Source organism: Carassius carassius, unplaced genomic scaffold, assembly GCF_963082965.1.
Source record: "Carassius carassius unplaced genomic scaffold, fCarCar2.1 SCAFFOLD_76, whole genome shotgun sequence".
Classification (NCBI taxonomy): Eukaryota; Metazoa; Chordata; class Actinopteri; order Cypriniformes; family Cyprinidae; genus Carassius; species Carassius carassius.
Window position 1 is genome coordinate 155,088 of NW_026775122.1, and position 12,533 is coordinate 167,620.

The 12,533-nt window shown below is 39.7% G+C and overlaps 3 non-coding genes across 3 annotated transcripts; all 3 read left to right on the plus strand.

The window, feature by feature from the left end:
• Positions 1-6,244: 6,244 nt before the first annotated feature.
• Positions 6,245-6,316, plus strand: trnag-ucc (transfer RNA glycine (anticodon UCC)). Its single transcript has one exon. It is a non-coding gene; the product is annotated as a tRNA-Gly (tRNA).
• A 5,469-nt stretch (positions 6,317-11,785) lies between these two features.
• On the plus strand, positions 11,786-11,900 carry LOC132136786 (U5 spliceosomal RNA). The gene has a single exon (XR_009431568.1). It is a non-coding gene; the product is annotated as a U5 spliceosomal RNA (small nuclear RNA).
• A 300-nt stretch (positions 11,901-12,200) lies between these two features.
• Positions 12,201-12,272, plus strand: trnag-ucc (transfer RNA glycine (anticodon UCC)). The gene has a single exon. It is a non-coding gene; the product is annotated as a tRNA-Gly (tRNA).
• Positions 12,273-12,533: the final 261 nt, after the last annotated feature.

The following is a 12,533-nucleotide window of genomic DNA, read 5'->3' on the forward strand; positions in this document are numbered from 1 at the left end:
AAGGAAGCAGCGCAACAGATCGGGGAGTCGGAACATCGGGAAACAGCATCTGAAAACTCATCACCTGAATTGCCCAGAATTGCGCCCATCTTTACCAGCATGCGCAAGGCACCACCACCCACTACACCTCAAACACTGAGGGTGACGACGAAAATCCCCATGCTACCCTTGACTCCAGGGAGTTTACCTAACCGACACATCAATACGAAACGTAAACTAACAGACTGGAACCTTAAAATCAGCAAAAAATTCGTCATAATCGGTGACTCAAACTTAGCTAGGTTCCCAGCGTCCAACTGCCCCGATCTGCAGGTAGAAAGCTACCCGGGGGCTAAGATTCACCATGCGGGCACGCTGATTGAGAAAGCTATACTCGAGACGGTACCAGAAAAAATGATTGTTGCGTTTGGTCTTAACAACAGACAACAGAGATACCGCATGTCAGCCACCACTGAATTGCAGAAGGCGTACAGTATTATAAAGAAAAGAATGCCTGGGACAGAGATTCTTTTCCCTCTCATCAACTTTTCGAGGACCCTCCCCCAGGGGGAACAGGGTATACTAGAGCACTTGAACACTCATATAAAGAATCACTTGAATTCCATACCTGCACTTCCGTCAGCACTCTTTCACGTTGAGGGTGATGGTGTCCACTGGAAACCAGCGACAGCGAGGGCCATCCTTGAACTCTGGATGACAGCGTTAAACTGCCGTTCAGCACAAGCCCAATAGGTGGCTCCAACAAACTCATTATAAACCTTTCGCGGTCGCTGGTTCTCAGTGAAGAACAAACCTCAGTGCTGACGAAAGGACTCTCTTTTATTCCTACTCCGCACGGTTTTAAGACACAAAGAATAGAATTGTTAAAAGACCTTCAAACGTATCATCGCAGACTGAAACTAGAAACCTTTTTTGAAGGGAAGAGTATCTCGAAAAAGAAACTCCCTTTTACTCATGCCTCAGATTGGTCGCCAGTGTTGTCCAGCCTCCCCAAAGAAATATCAAACATCATTAGAGCTGATTTATATGCATACAAACACATCAATTGGGGTATCAAAGAAAACAGAAACTTATCGAAGGGAGAGATGAAAGCTATTTTAGATTTACAAAAGAACAGAGATATCGTCATAAAACCGGCGGATAAAGGTAACTCTACAGTGATTCTAGACAGAGATCAGTATATTTATGAAGCTAAGAGACAACTAGCTGTGAGTGACCACTATCGGGCTCTTGAAGAACCGATATATACAGAGACCATCGATGAAGTAAGAGAAATTTTAGAAGAAATGTGCTCGAAGAAAATCATTAATGGGGCTCAGAAGGAATATTTAATAGGTGACGGCCCACCTAGGCCTAGAAGATTTTATTTATTACCTAAAATACATAAGGCACCCAAGGGCTGGAGTATCCCCTTTCAGATACCTCCAGGAAGACCTATCGTCTCGGATTGTAACAGTGAAACTTACTATGTTGCTGAGTATCTAGAGCACTTTCTCAACCCTCTTTCTATCAGACACCCCAGTTATCTAAAAGACACATATGATTTTATTTCCAAAATTGGCAGATTAAAAATTCCTCCAAGCGCCATTCTCTTTACAATTGATATCGATAGTTTATATACTAACATTGAGACAGAAGTTGGCCTTGAGGCAGTCAAAAAGTTCATGAAAAAATTTCCTGATTCTAAAAGACCTGATGATTACATTTTAAAACTGCTTGAGATTAACTTAACTAAAAACGATTTCGAATTCGACTCCAAATTTTATCTTCAAATAAAAGGCACTGCAATGGGCAAAATGTTTGCCCCCTCGTACGCCAATATATTTATGGCGGACTGGGAAGAGTCTGCTTTAGCCTCAGCAGAGAAAAAACCATTTGCCTATTATAGGTTTCTGGACGACATCTGGGGTGTCTGGACTCACTCGATGGCTGATTTTGTCACTTTTACTGAACATCTGAATACACACCAAACCTCAATAAAGATCAAATTCACAGTTGGTGATTCTGAGGTCAATTTCCTGGACGTCGTGTCCTGTGGGGGCCCCAACTTCCTCTCCACAGGAGAGCTGGATTTTGGAGTATATTTTAAAGAGACGGATACACACTCACTCTTGCATAAACACAGTTTCCACCCTAGGCACACTTTCGGGGGGATTGTGAAGTCACAATTACTCAGATTTGAACGCATTTGCACAGAACAGGCATTTTTCTTTACAGCAACGGGCACTCTTTTCGAGGCCTTGAGACAACGCGGATACTCGCGCTCTTTCTTGAGAAATATACTTAAATCTTTTGACACACCTAAATCTCTGCCTGCCCCGGACACGACAAACAGGAATAAAATTATACCTTTGGTGACACATTACTCGTGCTTCAGTACACAGCTCAACCAGGCCATTAAATCTAATTTTACTCGGTTCTTGACTTCCACAAATTTTCTACAACACCATAAACCTATCGCGGCCTATAGGAGGAACAAAAATATCTTAGATGTTTTAGTACAGAGCAAACTCCCGACTCCTTCGCCTAAAGGCCGGATAGGCAAGTGCAAATATTTCATCCCATCGAGATGGGTCAAGAACAGATTTAATGGCCAGGTTTTCAAGTTGTCTCGTTCTCTGTCACATGAGAGTGTAAATTGTATTTATCTCATATACTGTCTCAAATGTCGAAAGCAGTATGTCGGCCAGACCAAGAATGAACTGAGAGTGAGAGCATACCAACACGCACACAATATAGTACACAAAATAGAAAAACGCAGGCTCCTGGTTAAACATTTTTTGGCTCATGGCCTCGACTCCCTCCGAATCACAGGGCTCCAAACCAATCCACTATGGTCTCTGAAAGAACGCCTGAGAGCCGAGAGTAGATGGATTAAACGTTTGGATACCCTGCACCCGAGGGGACTGAATGAGACATAATTCTGAGATTTCTTTCTTCTATCTTTCTACTCTTTATTTTGCTACCCTTTTGACTCTCTTTTTTAGACTTGCACACCTCTTTTCTATGGTCAAACACACCACAACCCTAAACTTAACCGTTAGTAACCCCTATGGCTATACCCACCCTGGCCCTAAACCTACCCGTCAGTAACCCCTGTGGCTATACCCACCCTGGCCCTAAACCTACCCGTCAGTAACCCCTGTGGCTATACCCGCCCTGTCCCTAAACTTACCCAACAGTAACCACGGTGACATCACGGCCCTTAACCTAACCACTCTAACCCTGGACTACTCGGGGGGTGCGTGTCTGTGAGCTTGGCCTGGCTTGGATCGGCGTTTAGTGGTCAGTGGACGAATGGACCGAGCACAACCAGGTTCAGACCTTAGGTTTGAACCTTGGACGTTTCATTCCCCTAACTCTAACCCTAACCCTAACCCTAACCGCGTGACAGGCGGAGATACTGTCCACTATACTAATGAGGAGCTGCGCATTCTGCCGTTTCTCCCCCAACCGACGCTACTGCACTGACATAACTGAACAATGCATGGCTTTTTCTGACGCTGACACAGCCCTAGCACCGTCAAATTCCGGATGGACCCATCATTAGCTAAAGTCGCATAACATTTGGAACACTACCCGTTGCAGGGGTCATTGTTTGGACTCTTTTTTTTTTTTTTTTTTTTTAATTGCGCTTTAAACAAAAAGGATTGTGTCAATGCAACTGAACAACATTAATTAGGAACACAGTGCGTCAATAAAGCAAAATGACAGTTAAAGGCATTTCGTCATTGAAATCGGTGATGTCATCATTCAGCTAAGTTCAGTTTAAATATTATCTGTGCAATAATTTGCAATCAAGTCAACGATATTGCTGTACATGAAGTGTCCCCAGCTATGCCTGCCAGAGGCGACAGAGGCAAGGAACCAAAACTCGATCGGTGAAAAAATGGAGAAAAAACCCGGTGAGAACCCAGGCTCAGTCGGGGAGACAGTTCTCCTCTGGTCAGAAGAAACCAGCAAATCAGCTCCAGGCTGCAGAAAAGTCAGACTGTGCAGAAGAATCATCTGTTTCCTGTGGTCTTGTCCTGGTGGTCGTCTGAGACAAGGTCTTTACAGGGGATCTGTATCTGGGGCTCATCTAGTTGTCCCGGTCTCCGCTGTGTTTCAGGGCCATAGAGTTCCTTTCTAGGTGTTGATCCACCATCTTGTCTGGATACTGACTGGATCCGGGTGACTGAAGCGGCCCACTGATCTGGATACAGAATGGATCTGGTGGCTACGGTGACCTCGGAATAAGGGATTTCTTTAAAAGACTCTTTTATTCATATAAGATTTTCTCCAACTTTTCAGATGGAGGCATGAGAAAGAGATTGCCTTGATTGGGCTTGTGGTTATTGGTGGACCGAGGACAGAGCTACATCAAAATGCAATAGCAGAATCAATTTGGCCGTCCGCAAACACGCTGCAGGATGGCGTGCCACTGGTCATCGTCTGTATTTGCACTCTCTGCGTTTGCGCTGTCAGCACTTAGTGTTTATTTAGCTGGCATGGGAAGGCAGCACTTTCTTGTACGTGACGGGATGCAAACTCTGGAAGGCTCTCTTTAGTGACGGGTCCAAACAAAGATCTCATCAGCTCCTCTAGCCCTGTCGGCGACTCGTGCACTTCGAGCCTTCTTATCGACGGCGCAAGTGGCTGACTGCTGACTGCGTTGGTGGTATAGTGGTGAGCATAGCTGCCTTCCAAGCAGTTGACCCGGTTTCGATTCCTGGCCAACGCATGTCCTTTGGCTCGGGCTGATGTCGAAGCAGAACTCATTCTGTGACCTGTGGCTCCTCCCAAAACTTTTGGATGGATCGTTCAGAAGCCGAAAAGAGCTAGCTCTCCCCGTCGGGGAATCGAACCCCGGTCTTCCGCGTGTGTAGTGTATTTTCGTCGGCCATGGATCTGAGGAATCACACTGTCTCAGGGTTCTGTTTCCAGAAGAAAGATTTTATTCTCAAGAAAAAATAAAACCGAGAAAGCTCTGCAGAACAGTCTGTCGAGCCTGTGTCGGTTCTCTATTTTATACAATGCTTCTGAAGGCGTGCCCATGTTCAATACATTTCATACATATGGTTCTGTTTATCAACTCTTTTACCTTTCATGGCTGTCTCCAGCTTGCTTTTAGGATGTAGAATTTATTCTAAGTGAAACGAGGAGGCCTAATCATATATTTTGTCTTATGTCAAAATAGGGTGTCCAACTTTACTATATGCTGTATTTTGGTAATGTCTGCACCAAGGAGGTCTGATCATATATTTTGTCTAATGTCCAAATAGAGTGTGCAGATGCACCATATACTATCCCCCTGCACTCTCTGCACATTCCATTCTCAGGCAGGCCTCTACATACAGTCAAAAGCATGATTATAACAGTATAATAACTTCATACATAAATGGCTAGAGTCACATTGATTATGCCTGATTAGTTTACATATTGACCAATAAAAATCTTCCACATTCTCCCCTTTGAGACTTAATAAGTCTCACATTTGATTATTTTTATCCAGAGTGCTACTCCATAATCCAGTCATATTAGTTACACTACCTAGTGACTAAATAAGTCACATTGTATTATCACCAGTGACTAGATTATGAAATTCCACTCTGAGGGATTACTGGACCAAACATCTCTCTCCTAATTTGACAAGGAGGGAGTAAAAGATCCAGTCTCCCTAACCCCTCATTAAAGATAAAACAATGTTCAGCACTTCAGTAAATGCTCCTTCTGGAGCAGTATTATTTGGTATATAAATACAGCATTGTCCCCCAAACATAACACATACTTTTCATTCTTCTTCAGTTTCCAAACAATCTAGAGCTTTTCCATTCTGCTCTTTTCATTCTATTTGTTGCATCCAATTGCTCTATATTTTCCCTTCAAATCTTCCTACATCCACATTTCCCTTCTCATAACCTTCAAATTATTCATCTGCCATTACTTGACATTATCTTTCTACTTTTTCTTTTCCATTTCTTGGCCCACATCTGCTCCCAATATTTTGATCTCCGTAGCAGTCCCATCACTCTCTCATTCCATATTTGCACTCTCTGTGTTTGCGCTGTCAGCACTTAGTGTTTATTTAGCTGGCATGGGAAGGCAGCACTTTCTTGTACGTGACGGGATGCAAACTCTGGAAGGCTCTCTTTAGTGACGGGTCCAAACAAAGATCTCCTCAGCTCCTCTAGCCCTATCGGCGACTCGTGCACTTCAAACCTTCTTAGCGACGGCACAAGTGGCTGACTGCTGACTGCTGACTGCGTTGGTGGTATAGTGGTGAGCATAGCTGCCTTCCAAGCAGTTGACCCGGGTTCGATTCCCGGCCAACGCATGTCCTTTGGCTCGGGCTGATGTCGAATCAGAACTCCTTCTGTGACCTGTGGCTCCTCCCAAAACTTTTGGATGGATCATTCGGAAGCCGAAAAGAGCTAGCTCTCCCCGTCGGGGAATCGAACCCCGGTCTGCCGCGCGGGAGCCGAAAATAGTTAAGCTTAACTTCTCTTAACTTTTCCCATTCATTCTCTATGGTAGTGCTTAACACTACGGATGCAATATATTTGTGGCCACACGTAGATTTCCTGGCGCTGTTTCGCTTCTTCCGTGGCGGGGAATTCAAACAGCAGATACTCATCTGTCAATCATTCGCTCTGAAGGAGAGGAGACGCGTTTTACGATCTGAGATTTCTTCACGAAATTGTTTTGTTTGAACAACATACGCTGCCAAACTCCCAACAAGCAGGTAAAGTGAATTCTGTGTTTCTTTTAAAAAAACTAAACCAAAAAAAAAAACCTTACAATTAATTACTTATTATATTATCATATAATCATACTTATGTGATTATTTATAGCAACTGTTTTGAATGTTATGTGATTTTCAAGACTTTAGTGCAAATATATAAATATATATATATATATATATATATATATATATATATATATAATTGTCAACATGTACTGTGTGGTACAATTTCAAAATAACTATTTCCTATATATATATATATATATATATATATATATATATATATATATATATATATATATATATACATATATATACATATACATATACATATATGTATATATATATAAAAAATTGTCAACATTTTCTGTGTGGTACAACTTAAAATAACTATTTCCTATGTTAAATTAACTTTATTCCTGTGATGCAAAGCTGAATTCTTCAGCATCATTTATACTCTTCAGTGTGTCATATGATCCAGAAATCATTATTTATATGATTTTTTGCTTACAAAACATTTCTTATTGTAATCAATGTTGATATTATCATTGTCACTACAATGATGAAAGCACATTATTTTCGGAAGGTTGACGTGATGCTGAAGACTGGAGTAATAATTCAGAAAATTCAGCTTTTCATAACAGGAATAAATTACAATGATTAGAAAATATATTCAAATAAAAAAAAATAAAAAAAAATTTGTAAAAATAAAGACACACACACACACATACATATATATATATATATATATATATATATATATATATATATATAATGAATTATAAAATAAATTTGATATATTTAATTTGAATCTATATTTCAGGAATGTTAAGATGATGCATGCTGTGTCAAGACCCATCCACCCGTCTCACTCCACCATAACATCACACCAGACACTGAAGGGAAGGGTTTCTTCCGGATGCAGGTAAATAAATAATTCATACAGGCACTTATGTGTGTAAACTGTCTGTCTCATATGTGCACACAACACCAAGACAAATATTTTAATAAAGTAATGCTGTTAATCTTCTGTAGAACACCACACCATCTGCCATAACTGCGTCCCTCGTTCAGCTCACACTGGACCCCTCAGAACGGCTGGTCTTCGTGTTGGACCATAGATGGACAGATCTGTTGAGAACTGCCTCTCTTGAACATCTCTTGGCAACGCAACATAGGAGCAAGGATCTTCTTAAACGGGTTGTAGGCTTGTTTTTTTTTCTGTGTCTTCCACAAATTATATTATTATTAATATTATTGTAGCTGTTGTTGTTTAATCTACAATTTTAAATTATTTAATCTACAATTTTAAATTATTTAATTGATTTCCATTTGTTAAATAAAACATCAGAAGTATTGGCCTTGTTTACACTGTACTTTAGTGTGTTAATTAATTGTATTGACTTGCTTTATTTTATCTTGCTCAGTTTTGTAAACACTAAATGTTAGTAACGGCTATTATTAAACTCCGTAAATAAATATTTTATTTAAAATACTCTTACCAGTCAAATGTTTTTCAGCAGTAAGATTTTTAATGTTTTTTGAGAATCTCTTCTGCTCACCAAGCCTGCCTTTATTTTATCCAAAGTACAGCAAAAACAGTAGCATTTTAAATATTCTTACTATTTTAAATCAGCTGCTTTCTATTTCAATTCAATTCAATTCAAGTTTATTTGTATAGCGCTTTTTACAATACAAATTGTTACAAAGCAACTTTACAGAAAATTATGTTTCTACAATATTTAGTAATAACTTATAAGTGGTGACTGTCAGTTTGTGCACGTATGACAGGATTTGTAGAAAAATTCATACAAGACGTAGTCAGCCAGACGATGAACATTATTAATTTTATTAATAATTAATAATTATTATATGATGCAGTCACACTTGTAGCAATATTTGTTAGTTCTGTTTGTGGATTCAGGGTTGGCATCATCTGGGGTCCTCTGAGGGTCAGCATCATCTCTTCTCAGGTGTTCTGGATCCAGACTGGAGCTTGTGTAAATCCTAGTTACCACGGGATCAAGATCCCAGCAGAAACAGAGACACATAGAGACATCATTAGCATAGCTGCTGATCCAAAAGAGTAAAATTAATTAGTTTAACCCAAGCTAAAGAATAAGAATGCACATTTGATCAGATACAACTACACTCACAATTTAAGAGATACATTATTCGAATGCTTGGCGAAAGAGATGCGTTTATAATCTAGATTTAAACAGAGAGAGTGTGTCTGAACCCCGAACATTATCAGGAAGGCTATATATTTGAATATATACTGTAATTTATTTCTGTGATGCTCTGCTGTATTTTCAGCATCATTCATCCAGTCTTCAGTGTCACACGATCTTCAGAAATCAGAATAATATGATGATTTACTGCTCAAGAAAAATCTATTATTATTATTATTACTGTTGTTGTTATGTTATGTTGAAAACAGCCGAGTACAATCTTTTCAGTTTCTTACATGAATAGAAAGTTCAGAAGAACAGCATTTATCTGAAATATATATATATATATATATATTTTTTTTTACATTTTCATCATCAACATTTTTCATCTTTATCATCACTTTTAATCAATTTAAATCATCCTTGCTAAAAAAAAAAGGCATTAATTTCTGTAATTTCTTTCCCCCCAAAAGAATGGAACAATCTATATTGTTAAGAAAGCTTTTTATTTCAAATAAATGCAGATCTTTGGATCTTTCTATTTAAAGAATCCCTGGGGGGGTTTAAAATATTGATAATAATAATAATAATAATATTTTTTCTTGAGCAGTAAATCATCATATTATTCTGATTTCTGAAGATCATGTGACACTGAAGACAGGAGAAATGATGCTGAAAATACAGCTGCTCATCACAAAAATAAAATACATTTTACTATATGTTCAAATAGAAAGCAGTTATTTTAACTAGTAAAAATATTTCAACAATATTATTGCTTTTACTGTATTTTGGACCAAATAAAGGCAGGCTTGGTGAGAATTAAAAATCTTACTGTTCAAAAACATTTAAGTGGTAGTGTAATATATTTTTTTTCTGTGTTCTCCACAACTTTAGATTTTATTATTGTTGTTGTTGTTGAATCTATACATTTAAATATTTTCATGTATTTCAATTTGTTAATTAAAATACTATAAGTATGTGGCCTTGTTTGAACTGTATTGAACTGTGTGTTAAGTTTTATTGATTAAAAAATTTATACATTTTGTTGATTTTCTTTTAAATTGATATTACATTTTATTTACTTGCTCAGATATGTAAACACTGAATGTTAATAACTGTTACCATTAAACATACATAATTATTTAATATAAAACATATTTGTATTGTTTTTTCTGTTCTCCACATCTTTATTTTTATTATATCTGTTGCTGTTGTTTAATAACCTATGATTATTTTATGTATATTTATTTAATTATTATATATTTTTGTTTTTTCTTTTAATTTTTATAAGTATATTACTTTACTATAAATAAAATGAAAAACTTACTTTTTTGTGAGTTTTAGTTATATTTCATATATATGGGTTTTCTGTACAGTTATACACATATAAATAGACGTATCTTTATAAATAAAGGCCTGAAACATTATCAAAGTGTTCTTTTTAATTATTCACATTTTTCTATATTAAAAATAACTATTCCCTATTATAATGTATATGTTTCTTAAGATCTTTGCACATTTTGTACACCATACAAAAGAACAATTATTACAAGATTTATTTTTATCTTTGTTCACAAAGTTCATCTATTATATGTTAATCGTACTTAAAGTGTACCTAGATGAAAAAACGAATACAAACTCATTTTATGGTATTTGTGGCCGAGACGGGATTCGAACCTCTAATTCTGTGTATTTTTTTCGTCCCGCCTCCCTGGAATTTCCTTCGTTGCTATTGGCTAGTTAGCGCTCTACACCTATCCGCGACTGGCCGCCGCGTGACAGGCGGAGATACTGTCCACTATACTAACGAGGAGCTGCGCATGTTGCCGTTTCTCCCCCAACCGACACTACTGCACCGACATAACTGAACAATGCATGGCTTTTTCTGACGCTGAAACAGCCCTAGCACCGTCAAATTCCGGATGGACCCATCATTAGCTAAAGTCGCATAACATTTGGAACACTACCCGTTGCAGGGGTCATTGTTTGGACTCTTTTTTTTTTTTTTTTTTTTTAAATTGCGCTTTAAACAACAAGGATTGTGTCAATGCAACTGAACAACATTAATTAGGAACACAGTGCGTCAATAAAGCAAAATGACAGTTAAAGGCATTTCGTCATTGAAATCGGTGATGTCATCATTCAGCTAAGTTCAGTTTAAATAGTATCTGTGCAATAATTTGCAATCAAGTCAACGATATCGCTGTACATGAAGTGTCCCCAGCTATGCCTGCCAGAGGCGACAGAGGCAAGGAACCAAAATTCGATCGGTGAAAAAATGGAGAAAAAACCCGGTGAGAAACCAGGCTCAGTCGGGGAGACAGTTCTCCTCTGGTCAGAAGAAACCAGCAAATCAGTTCCAGGCTGCAGAAAAGTCAGACTTTGCAGAAGAATCATCTGTTTCCTGTGGTCTTGTCCTGGTGGTCGTCTGAGACAAGGTCTTTACAGGGGATCTGTATCTGGGGCTCATCTAGTTGTCCGATAGGGCTAGAGGTGTTTCAGGGCCATAGAGGTCCTTTCTAGGTGTTGATCAACCATCTTGTCTGGATACTGACTGGATCCGGGTGACTGAAGCGGCCCACTGATCTGGATACAGACTGGATCTGGTGGCTACGGTGACCTCGGAATAAGGGATTTTTTTTAAAAGACTCTTTTATTCATATAAGATTTTCTCCAACTTTTCAGATGGAGGCATGATAAAGAGATTGTCTTGATTGGGCTTGTGGTTATTGGTGGACCGAGGGGACTTTTGTGAGTTTTACTCCTCCCTTTTGGAGTGGGGGGGGGGGCTGACGAAACGCATGTGGGCAGGCGTCGTCACCCTTGATGACCCTTGGCGAGCGTAGTGGTTTACCAGAGGCAGCGCACAGGCCCGAGGGTTCGTAGACACAGCTCGAGTTTCTCTTCATTGTCGCATAAATCTTTCGCCTTTTACTAAAGATTTCCGTGGAGGGGAACTTTTGCGAGTGACCTGTATTTTTGGGTGCTCTGCTCACAGCAGAGCTACATCGAAATGTCAAGAGCAGAATCAATTTGGCCGTCCACCAACACGCTGCAGGAGGGCGTGCCACTGGTCTTCGTCTGTATTTGCACTCTCTGCGTTTGCGCTGTCAGCACTTAATGTTTATTTAGCTGGCATGGGAAGGCAGCACTTTCTTGTACGTGACGGGATGCAAATTCTGGAAGGCTCTCTTTAGTGACGGGTCCAAACAAAGATCTCATCAGCTCCTCTAGCCCTATCGGCGACTCGTGCACTTCGAGCCTTCTTAGCAACGGCGCAAGTGGCTGACTGCTGACTGCTGACTGCGTTGGTGGTATAGTGGTGAGCATAGCTGCCTTCCAAGCAGTTGACCCGGGTTCGATTCCCGGCCAACGCATGTCCTTTGGCTCGGGCTGATGTCGAAGCAGAACTCCTTCTGTGACCTGTGGCTCCTCCCAAAACTTTTGGATGGATCATTCGGAAGCCGAAAAGAGCTAGCTCTCCCCGTCGGGGAATCAAACCCCGGTCTTCCGCGTGACAGGCGGAGATACTGTCCACTATACTAACGAGGAGCTGCGCATGTTGCCGTTTCTCCCCCAACCGACACTACTGCACCGACATAACTGAACAATGCATGGCTTTTTCTGACGCTGAAACA